This window comes from Centrocercus urophasianus, unplaced genomic scaffold (genome assembly GCF_019232065.1).
Source record: "Centrocercus urophasianus isolate 14NV4802_14NV808 unplaced genomic scaffold, USGS_Curo_1.0 seq_10, whole genome shotgun sequence".
Classification (NCBI taxonomy): Eukaryota; Metazoa; Chordata; class Aves; order Galliformes; family Phasianidae; genus Centrocercus; species Centrocercus urophasianus.
Genome location: NW_024884142.1, coordinates 48,566,959 through 48,579,329, shown reverse-complemented (window position 1 = coordinate 48,579,329; position 12,371 = coordinate 48,566,959). Strand labels below are relative to the sequence as shown.

The window sequence follows — 12,371 nt, the reverse complement described above, 5'->3', positions numbered from 1 at the left end:
CAGCTGATCATTACAACAGCTTCTAGAGATTCCTTCAGCACAGTTTGCTGTGTAAGACTATTGACATGCAGACAGTGTGCAAACTGACTGGGAAAAATGAAGTGGCATCAAGAATGTTTTGGCTGCATTAACTCTGAATATGTCCTTGCTGCCCTGGAATTTTGGTCTAAAACACAATATTGTTTGAAGGTAGTCTGTAGCTTTCAATAACAAATTCCAATAAAAGGAAAGGAATAGAATACTAGCAGCCAATAGTTGTAATTTGAAAGAAGACTGCAAAAAATATATTTTGCTTGCTTATTTTAAAGGTAGAATTTAAGGAATTTAAATTTTGTTCTTAAATCCTAAAGATAATCAGAAAAAGCCATGTATATCCACTGGCTGATTTATTAGAAAATTAGATCAGCATGCTGCCAAATATTCAGATTTTGGACATGTTTTCATGTTGATTCTTGTGATGAAGATCACAGATGTATCAAGGGCACATCCCACAGTATTTATCTGCACCTGATATGTAATGAGTTCCTTAGCTCTGCATCTTAAAGGAATGCTATTTTTCTCTGGTAAAAATTAAAAATCTCCTTCCCATTACAGAGATACAGAGGTAGAGGATTTGGGAAACTAAACTTATGGGATTCTGACCTTCTTAGTCTTATACTCTTTGTTGGAGGACTGACTCACAATCATAGCAATAAATTTAGCATTATTTTATTCGATTTAGAGCCCTTGCTTCAGAAATAGAGATGATGTCTCAGTATTATTGTCTAAAGAGAAACTAGCCTTATGCTGAAAGTATGACATTTTTTCTTTTATTTATTTTTTTGAATTGACAATGTGAAACATTTGTACAATAAGGAGAAATATTTCATTGAAAGGCCTTTTCATTACTGCTGCTCAGCAGTTTGCATTTATGCACATTCATTTTTAACACCTCCATTTTCAAGTTAGAATAGAGTTGTTGGATTGTGAGTTATTCTGCTTCAGGAGGACTCATGTCCTTCTGAATAGCAACAGAAGTAAAGCACAGAGAAACCCAGGTGCCAACCTAAGCTTTGTTCAATAAATACAGCTCACAGTCAGCACTACATACCCTGTTTCTGAAAACCAGGCCATGGATTATCCAATTAAATGCTCACCTTTGAAAGTTAAGATGATTATTCCATCTTCTAGTTCTTAAAAAAACTCGAGGGAACTGCTTTTCTTGGTATCTCAGTCGTGCCTTCATTTCTCCTGAGTCAGGAGTTGTGTGAAGCTGACTGAAACAGACATTTTCCACTTGTCTTGCCAATTCCATTAGGAGCTTTAGCCCCCTAGAGGGAATCAATGCACGAATTAACCAAAGATTTATGAATCCCCAAAGGGATAATTTAAGGCTGTATTATGGTACAGTGGATTTTAATTCTAGCTGAGAAAATTTGCTCCTCTAACTTTCATATTTGATTTTCTTCTTGTCAGAATATACAAGAATTAGATGATTTTTCACCTCCCCCTCCCTCCCCACTCCATAAAAGGCCTCCCAGAAAACTTCCTTCAGGGATTATAAAAAAAATTACACATGGATTTGGATGATTTTATTTCAAAATCTATATTGAAAGAACAAGTGATATTCTTTAATGTCAAATTTTAAAGATAGGAAAACTACCTGCTAGCATCAAGCATGAGGGTTCAGTGAGTAGAGCAGCTTGTCATCTGGTGTAAATCAGGACTACTGTATTGAAGGAGAGAAGCTCAGTTGAGCCATATTGTTTACAGTAAATGAAAACCTATCCTACTATTTCTCAGCGCCATTAGGCAGGCTGAGAAATGATCAGATGGCATTCAGGCACAGAATGAATCTAACTCTTCCTCCAATCCCATGTTCTGGTTTGCTACCTTGTTGTCTCTTAATTTCTGTTTCCTTTTAGGAGCTGCTAACTTTGCTGTTATTGCTTCCTTTCTGCCTTCACTGCTTTTACATTCTTTGGATGAGCCCTTGGGGACACAGTATTTTTGTCAAGTTTTCTGATCTTGTAGTAAACCCCCATCTTAGCCTTTGTTTATCAATTATTTGATATTCATTTACATAATGTGATTTTGATCACATGGAATTTGTTTAGCATTTGGTGAGTGTTCCACATCTAATTACTAACACATGTTATAATTCACTGTCAAGTGAATGAGCCTTTCAAATGTAACAATGCAGAAATAACTAATGGGACCCTTCTGAGCCTACTTAGTTTGGAAAAAACTGGAATTGAAAGACTTGAGAAAGGGAATTGGCTTTCTAGCCAATTAAATGGCACATACAGCGTTGGCTCTCCTTACATCAGGCTGTTAGGATGAGATGCTTAGGATGACAGTTCCAAGAACAGCAGAGAAGGAATGGCAAAGCATTGGATTTTTGCTGCTTTGTACACTGTCACCCATTTTCAGTCTGGCAAATACTTCATGAAACTTTATTCAAGTGAAAATTGGAAGACTGGTATTTGTGATTAACTGGACAGGGATGATGACTAGGATTATTATTACTATTGTTCATCGAGCATTTTACAGACAGTAATGAAATAATTGCCTCAGAAACCTGATTGCACACACTCAATATTCAAATAAAGGGGAGAACTGAACGGTGGCTTCTTCCACTCATCTCATGTGTTCTGTTGACCCACAAGAAAATCTCTTCTCTCTGACTTTAACTTGTTTAGTCAGTCCGCATTTTTACAGTGGAAGAGCTATCCTTCATAGACCTTTAAATAGAAATGTAAGAAGTTCAAGAGAAAATAGTATTATGTCAATCAGGAGAGAATGTTAGAGGAAATTATTGACTGAGAAGGAAAACATGGAACAAAAGTTTTGGAAAACATGGCAAAGCAGTTTGGAGGCATACATGACTGGAAAGAAGGAGCTATTGCAAAAGAGATGGAAAGCAGGAAACATGAGAAAGACTGTGAAGATAATCAGAAAGAAAAACATAGTCTGGTGAAAGACTTTTCTAGAGAAATTATGGAAGACTGTTAAGGATTCCTATACACATAGGATTTTAGTATCTATATGAGAAACACAATTTGAATGTGGAGATGCCAGACGAAGAGGAATTGGCAGCAGATTACAGGAGAAATAATCAGAATTTGAATATGCTGCTCTTTATCATGGAAACACTGTGAAATACCAGTATGACACAGGCTTTATTTCAAGAATTCTGAAGCATAGAATCAAATCTGGTGTCTGCCAACCTTGGCTGTACCTTGATTTTTGAACCATTATGGCAGTGCTCTTGGAAGCTTTGAACAACTTCCAGTAGTAATGTGGAAACAAACATACTAAAACCATACAGGAAATGCATAACAAGAGCAAAGATTTAAATATTCTTGTGTTTTCCTTTTAAGATGTCATAATTAAAGCTGCTCCTTTGACTGAAAAGAAAAAAAAAAGGGCAAGCTGACAATTTCTTTTTAAGATTTGGGTGCAAATACCTAAAAGGCATACACATTGACTTTGATTCATCCTAACAGTGTTTGGACAAATAATCAAGACTGCTCCCTCACAAGGAGCTCTCTCCACAGATACAGGAGACTGATAAATACTTCCAGAGTCTGATTCAAATCCTCAATTCGGTGGTGAGCTGAAGAAAAGCTGTAAGGATTCACTGTTTTCATGGAAGGTAGACCTCAAGGTGAATGCAAAGCTGTCTCCTTTTGCAGCACCATCTCTATGCAACTGTTGAGCACAGCAGTCCATGATATATTGAACTTTATTCTTCTTGCAGCTATTATATTTTTATGTAAGTTTGCTGTGCAATTCAAATCTCAAATGGTGAGAGAGCCAGCCTCAAACTACTTCATGGAACAAACATAGCTGACAGTTACAACTTAATGCCAGAGAGGCTGGAAACTCTTCATCCTTACAGAGTTTGAAAGCATGGCTTGACAAGACCTTTACTTTAAGAGAGTGGACTAGATGACTTCCAGAGGTTCTCTCCAGTCCAAATTTTTCAGTGATTTTATGATTCCAGTAAAGATGTATTTGCTGAACAGTGCCAGTAACTTCCACATCTATTTCTGATTTTGGAACATACTTGAATGGAAATAAAAATAGCTTTTAAGTTAGCTGTTTTTTGAGTTGCTTAGTCTAAGTCTTTGGGATAAAAAATCCAGATTTTTTTCTTTTTTTGTTTGTTTTTAAAGAAAATCATAGAATTATAGAGTTGTAGAATGTCTTGGGTTGAAACGAACCATAATGATCATGTAATTTCAATCCCCCTGCTATGTGCAGGGTGGCCAACTACTAGAACAAGCTGCCCAGAGCCACATCCAGCTTGGCCTTGAATGCCTCCAGGGATGGAGCATCCTCAACCTCCTTGGGCAACCTGCTCCAATTTCACCACCCTCTGTGTGAAGAACTTCCTCCTATTATTTAACCTAAACCTCCCTGTCTCAGTTTAAAACCATTCCCCCTTGTCCTAACACTATCCACCCTTAAACCATTGTACTCTCTTCTGTTTATGCGCTCCCTTCTAATACTGGAAGGCCAAAAGTCTTTCCCTGCAGGACTGCTCTCAGTTTGTATAAATACCTGGGATTGACCTCGCCGAAGTGCCAATCATTAATTTTCAGTTAATTTTTTTGAGCATGAATCTTGGAAAACAATTTCCTGTAAAAGACTCCCTAGTGATAAGATTTCATGAATTGTTCTCATTCCCCGAATCAGAAACACGATGTGGGCTTTGAACAGGACAACAAAGTGCTGTTAATGATTAAAGCCTGTCCCAACAAGTTTCTGAGCTTCTCTGACAACAGAAACAAGCAAATGGTTTTTCACAGAAAGAAAAATTAGGGGATGCAGTGTATTTTGGCAGCAAGAGTCAAAGACTCCTTACTTCACCATACCTACTAATACCCAAGGCAATGTGGTTGATTTTATATAAACACAGGTTCTGTCCCAAGCAGATTGATGATAGCAGGTTTCTGCTTACCGCCTTCATGACTTCAAAACTTCATGGGAACCCTCAGTGTTTGAGCATGATTCTTTTGGTGCTGCCTTTGTTATGTGCTTCCCACACACTGCAGCCAGCAGCCCTTAAATTTATATTTTTTTGTGTAAAACCCACACACTCTTATTGTCATCAAGAAAAATGCACACATCAGGCACTTACATGTTCTGGTTCATGCAACTAGGAAATGACCAGAATCAGACGGTATTATGGCTATTAGCAGCAGCAGCAGTAATGCTTCTCGTTGCATCAGATTCTTTTTTTTTTTCCTTTCCTTGACATGCATAGCCAATACAGATGTTTGAATGTATAAAAATATCAAATTAGTTAATCTATCAATTGCCATTAGTTGCGTTCAGGAACATAGTTAGCATTCCTTAACATTGAACATATTTGTTGCTTCTCATAGTTGAGCCAAGAGTACAAAACTTATATAAGGTATCTGAAGCAGTCCTCAAATCAACATAGAATGTAAAAGAGACATTTTTTATTAGTAATAGCTGATAATAGCTGCAGGAACTTTGCTGATTCTATAGGAATGGATTTCCAAAGAAATTGCAAATTTAAAGTCATAAATTTTGTGCTTAGTCACTTATACTTGAATGTACAAACTTATCAACCTCTTGCCTTGTCACCACATCTGAAAGTATAGCCATATAACTTATTGAGTCCTTGTCTGGTTCTGTACTAACCAACTCTGACCTACCTACGTGAATTAAATAAGCAAATATACAGGCTCATCAACCTGTCTAGTACAAAGTGAAGTGGTGGTCACTGTCTGCTGTGTTTTCTCTCTTGATTACATCTAGTAAATTCAGTGTGAACTAAGAGCATCCAATAATTGGTACATTCTTCCTGCAACTTGGTTCACTGTCATATCACATGTTTTTTGACAAATGAGAGCAGGTATACCAAATCAAAGAAGAAATTAGCCCTAGTTCTTCTTGATAGCCTGTGTCACAGGCTCCTCTGCAGCTTTCTGCAACAAGAAGATACCTTAAGCTGATTTGTTCTCCAAGGAGAGAAGCAGCATAACCAGAATCCCATTATTCTGTCTGTGTAACATCTTGAACATTTTGTCATTAACTTTTTACCTTCCCCTATAAATAAGAATGTCAGAACTAGCCAATAAAAATGATAATTTGGAGAGGCTTGGGACAGTAAGATCAGACACGGTGTTATTACTTTGAAGTTCATCTAGATGAATTATGACCTAATCTAGATAAGTTTCATAGCAGAAAAGTGATTAGCAAATTCATTATCTATAGCTTTTCCAGCTGTATGTTCAAAGCTACCAGGAAATATGCACAAAAGTCTTTCAAAATCTCCCCAGTATTTTTCTCTTGTTGATTTCATTTTCTTGGCATCTCATCAAGTGTGACTCAGTCTTTTCTCTTTTGGAGTAAAAAAAATATCACTGATGGGGATGCTTGAGCTACCTTCTACCTGCGATTCAGGTTGGAAATAATAGAGTATGTGTACAGAGCATTAGCAACTTGGTTAATTTTGTTAGTGCAAGCCTTCCCTCAGTCACATCTCCCCAAGACAGAATTTTTCCCAAGAATGCTGACATGTTCAGCAAAATTTTTGATCTTTGTGGACTGAGTATGTGATGCTGGAGTCCCAAATCAGAAATTTTCAGCTTTTTGATAAGTACATTTTTTTTAAACTTTGTCCACATTAACACTTGCCCTGCACTGTATGGTGATGCTATTCAATCCTTCAGTGTGAGCCAGAATTAAAGGCATATCTCTCCTCGTTCTCCATGTCCCCCACTCTTTGGTTCCCTTTTAACATTGTTTTGGGCTCACTGTATACTAAGGGGAAAATATAGCAGGACAGGTGTGACGCTTTAGTAGGAAAAACACTCAGATTTTCAAATCCCCTTTCTTAGAAAAAAGGTGCTTTCTGACTTATGAGTGATCTTCATTATGACTGGTGGTCCATACTGAATGATAGCCCATGAAAATAGATTGTTGTCATTAGTAATTCTGGACTGTAGTTCAATGGCAGAGAAAGGTCTTGGAAACTACCATCTTACTGAGTCATAGAATCATTAAAGTTAGAACAGACCTCTAAGATCATCTAGTCCAATTGTCCACGTGCCACCAATATTGCCCAGTAAATCATGTCCCTAAGTATGACATCTGCTCTTTCCTTCAACACCTCCAGGGGAGTAAAGCTTAATCTGTTCGGAAGATCTTCCTCAAAATTCAGTCAAGATGGATGCTTATTAGCATTGTTAGCAAGTTGCTGTATAATTTTCATCTCCTGCATTCTTTCAAAGTAAAGGCAAATTGCTACCAACTCAGATGGCATCTTTCACTTACTTTTTGCTGATGCATATAACTTCCTCAGGTATACGGAGATGAGTTCCTATTCCTCCATAATAAAACTTTCACATTTTCCTCTCAAAGGTAAGCATAATGACTGTCTGGGAAATGGAAATCTCATGATTTACAAAATAAGGTTCAAGAAAAGCAACAGATTTGGGTCTCCACTTCCCCATTCTGCCAGTGCTGGTCAGAACAGAGGCTACCTGCAAAGGGGCTCACAGGACTTGTTGACTCAGAAACAGGCTTCTGAATTTTCCTTACTTCATATTGCTTGTTTCACAACTGGACTGATAACTTCTATGAACCTGGCTGATGAGAGATGATTTTTTTCACATGAATCACTGAAATCTCTTCACCCGCTAACAGCTCTGGATGTCTGCTGACTTCAAGCTGAGTCAGTAACTAAGAACAAAACGTTCTGGTTCCCCTCCCATAGGACCCTTGCATTCCTCTTTCCTTTGTGTAATGTGCAGTTAGGCATAGAAGTAAGTACTTTTACAGTTAGTAGTACTGCACATCAATTGCCAATCAGAGCAGGTATATTTATTACTACATACAGTTGCTTTAAAAGGCAAATTACAGTTTGTGTAGTTCTCACTGACCTCAAGGCCACTGCTTGTTAAAAATGTAATGCATGTGTTTAATATGTGAAACAAGTTCAGTAGCATATAATTTGGATGATATGTAAATCTTGTTTTTATATGAGAACTAAAGTAATTCAAATGGTTCCTTTCACTGGAGCTTCTCATACACTATCTTGTCTATCCAGGAAAGCTAATCCTTAGGAGATTTACAGTGTTTAAGGTGGTTTCCAGGTTTTTATTGAACAGATTTGTGGAAAAAAAAAAAAAAAAAATAGTGGTCTCATTTGATCTTAAAAATATGCCTTAATTTTTATGTTAGCATCAAGACAGGATTCAATGGAAAATTAACCAGAGCTTTTGAGTCTAATACTCTATCCACGTAGGGAAAAATATTTTTGTCATTTGTGCAATGTAATCTGGAGTAGATTGGTATGCAATAAGATCTTTAGGATATGCCTATAGTTTCTTTTTTTCAGCTAGTCTGAAGCTCTCATGTCTGGATTAAGTAAGGGTAAGACTGGAATATAGATATGCTGTCACTTTAGCATCATTTATTTGAAACTATCTGCTGGACATGTTGGTAAATTAAAGAAAACAGAACTGCAGTGCCAAATGCCACATCTTAATCTGAGTGTCACTGGTCCTCACCATGTCCCTTCGGAAGTCTCCAGCTCCAGTTCTTCAGTTGTTTCAGTCCATGGCCTTTTCTCAAGAACAGCTGGGATTTATGTCACTTCCTTATGTGACCAAGTCATTAGGAATCATATGAATGTAATCTTTATTTATTTATTTATTTATTTTTTTCTCAGTTGGTCAGAAGTGAGACCTTCTCAAAATACTGAAGCTTGTTCTTTGAAACAAAAAGGTGGTGCAAGACGAATAGCAGAAGCCTTTGGTTCTACTCTGCCTTGTCTACCATAGAAATCAAATTCTGGGTCTCCAGTGGAGAAAAACTGTTGTATCAAAGAAAAAGATACAGTGGAACATACTAAAAACTCTTCCTACCAAAACTATTTTTTGTGAATTTAAAAAAAAATGTCATTTTTTCAGCTATTCTGTCTTTAAATACCATAAATTTCATGCAGCTGTAGTCGTAGCAATATTCAGAGCTCATCTTGTGCATTTTTCTGTTTGTCTCAGATAGTTTGAAAGCAAAGTGACTACAATTACTGCCATTTTACAGATGGAAGAGATGCAGCATGTAAGAAGCATGTGAGTAATGGCCTTTAATCCTGGATACCTGAAATTAAAATCAGCATGAAAAATGGCAGAATTATGTGTTCACAAGCCTCTAAGCTTTTCTTTTCTGCTTCTATCTACTAATACATCTTCCCTTCTACAATGCCATGCTCTTGGAAGGGAAGCAAAGGAGCTCAGTCTATGGGAGAAGCATAACCTTTCTCTGTCTTGGTGTGCCATGCCTTCTCTGTCTCTGAAGTGAATCAGAAGCTGGGGAGAGATGCTGAGCAGCCACCTAAAAATCATTTGCTTCTGCTGGTTATGCAGTATCTGGCAACTGCAATGGGTAGCTGGAAAGCTTTTGTTAATATCTCTTCTGCTTGTTTCCTGAGTATTTTTCCAAAGCAGCTTAGTTGTATGCAATAAACTCTCATTTCCTAATGCCGGTCACTGAAAGCGTATGCCAGGGGATCACTGTAAAGCCTTATTACTTTGTCCAGTCACATCATCTGGAATTTCTTGAGAAGGACTGATGCAAAAAAACCACAGAGAAGAATTGTGTTTTTCATAAGGCGTGTGAAATAGAACAAAATGTGAGAACAGGCTTCCCAACTTTTTGGACAACTCTTTGCTCTTTGATATTGAGTTTTCACAAGACCGCATTTAGTCTAGGCATTCTTACAAAGCTGAGGAACAGTCCACTTGTAACAAGGCCAGGTCAACCCGTCGTCTTGTTGCTATGAGTAATGTTAAAATTACTGGATGGATAAAAAGTGGCTCGATCCCTGGAGCTATGCACAACTGACTCTGAAGCTGATGTATTTTAACAGCTACTCTGCGCTGTGAAAGTGAGGTTAAAGTTGCAGAGGTACCTCCACGTGTACTCCTAATGTGCTTTCATTTGCTGTGCAGGTATGATTTTGACTGTGTCAGGCACTGAGTGACAGATCAGTGATGTGTCTTCTGCATCTGGCAGCACACACTTTGGGGAAGAACTGTAACACCACAGTTCTTTCCAGAAATGAGACGCAAGCAACAAAGTCATGACTGCACAGACACTTTGGAGTGTAAAATGCAATTACTTTTGCCCTTTTAAGATGGAGATCTCTTGCCTTCTCACTTCTCTTGAACTATCTATCTTTCTTCAAAGCCTGCAAAACTGAAAGCTTAAAACTTTGGGTAGACTTTTAGGAAAGGAAAAGAAAAAGAACTGACAAAGATGAAGTCTGTTTTCGGAGGAATTTAGAGATAACCCTGCTGGAAGGGCTCTTCTTTGTACTACAGTAATAGCTTTGTTTATAAAGAATGACTAGTGCAGTAGACATGGGGTCAGTGTTGAAGCTGGTGTTTCTTTTAGCTAATCTCCAGCTCTCTCACATGCCAAATTGACCTGTTTGGGATATGAAGCTCAATTATCTTTATGGGAGAATAAAGGACAGGACTGGGGAGGAATTTATCATCCTTTTAAAATACTCTATTTCCTGATAATGATGGCAGGGGCTAACACCAAATAGAGCAAATGCATTTTCCCATGATAAAGCCATTGGAATAGATTTCTTCCACAATTCTGAAATACAAATATCAAAATTAGAGTAGATTCTGAGTCAAAACTTCACTACATTTGAAGTGAAGGCAGAGGGGACTGACGAGTGGGTCAGGAATTTATGACTCATATCAGTAACTTCTGTTTTGTTAAAATAAATCAGTAACAGATACTGATAAGATCATAGTTGATTGTCAGTGTAACTTTTGCAATTCATATTTGGCAATTCTTCACCTGCTGTTTTGTTTTTTTTTTTAAGTTTGAATTTATCAAATACACCTTCTTTACTGAATGGATTCTCTTCACCTGAGCAGACTTTAGTGCTGAAAACGTTTGCCTTGTTGGAGATATTCTTCAGAATACCAGAACTTCAGAACTCTCAATGCATATGCAAAGGCTTTGTTTGCTGCTTGTGAAATGGCTTCTGAATTATACATGCTATTTTTCACCTCAGATTGTCTGGACCTTTCACCTCACAGTGTATGGACCTTAAAGAGACTTTTTAAGATCTCTGCCTGCATTTAAACACATTGTATGGTCTTGACTGGCTTGGATGTCCCTCTTGATTTTCTTATAGCTTCTGTGCTAAAAATCTTGTCAGATTTGTTAATACTCATTCCAAATGACCATAGCTGGGACCTGGTGAAGCTAAACTCTTTTTGTTACCACTATTTATGCTAATACAAATCAAACTCTGACATTGTTCCTTTAACATTTTCTTTCAGTACAGCTGAAAGACCCGAGGATTGAGCGCGAATGACCTCTTTGGGGTGGTAAGTGACTTTGCAAGCAGGGGTTTGGAAGTGCCTGGAAGGAGGAGAAGGCATCTGTGCCCTTTAAAAAAGCAAGACAAGAAAAGAAGGCTTTCAGACCCCTCTTCTGTTGCCTTGTTTAGTCATGGCTGGATTAGGATATTATAAACTCAAGGAATGGTGTATGTTGTGTTCTGAACTAGAAAGTTAGAAGCTCATGCAGTCACTGCTGGGCTTATGTTTCTAACAATATCAGAGTGACAGCAGATTATTTTTTTTAAGTCCATACCACTTCCCATGTTGTCCCTGCCCAGGAAGGTGGTGGAGGCACTGACCCAAGAGGTGTTCAAGAAATGTTTGGACGTTGTGTTGAGGGACATGGTTTAGTGAGAACTACTGGTGATCGGTGGATGGTTGCACTGGGTGATCCCATGAGTCTTTTCCAACATTGGTGATTCCATGATTTTATGATTACTGCTGTAGCATGCTGGTAGTGGTCTACCAGATAGATGGAAAGAAGAAAACTTTTATATCTGCATATATATAAAATAAAATAGAAAATTATACAGGAAACAAAACTAATAATGGGTTATAAAAAAGAAAAAAAAATAGGAACAATGAAGAACATAAAATATTAGCAGAATTTTGAAAATTAGGAGTTGCATGGAGATAAAGGTTTGGAAGACAAAAGAACTGTACTGCACAGTGCCATTTTTACACACTATATACAAGCTAGTGCTATCTTGTATCAAAACAGCACTGTGAGTTAGAACAAAGCTAACTGAGAAATCCTAGAAGGCACTGGGAGAGAAGAAGACATTCAGAATTTTTTTTCATCTCTAAGTGGGGTAGTATCAGGACAACCACTAGACTCAAACTAGTGCTCATATTTAGAAACAATCTAAGTTCATTACTGAGAAAATGTGAAGATAACAGTGATTAGCAGACTGGTAAATTGAGAGGATGAGGCAACTGATGGAGTGATCATGATCTCATGATAAGTAAGGACAT

The 12,371-nt window shown here is 37.6% G+C and overlaps 1 long non-coding RNA gene across 1 annotated transcript in view; it reads left to right on the top strand.

The window, feature by feature from the left end:
• LOC122157795 overlaps nt 1-11,943 on the top strand; it is a 50,525-nt gene extending 38,582 nt beyond the window's left edge. The window contains exons 4-5 of the long non-coding RNA XR_006168027.1: nt 9,027-9,098; nt 11,334-11,943. This is a non-coding gene — a long non-coding RNA (uncharacterized LOC122157795). The remainder of the gene's footprint in view (nt 1-9,026; nt 9,099-11,333) is intronic.
• The last annotated feature ends 428 nt before the right edge of the window (nt 11,944-12,371 follow it).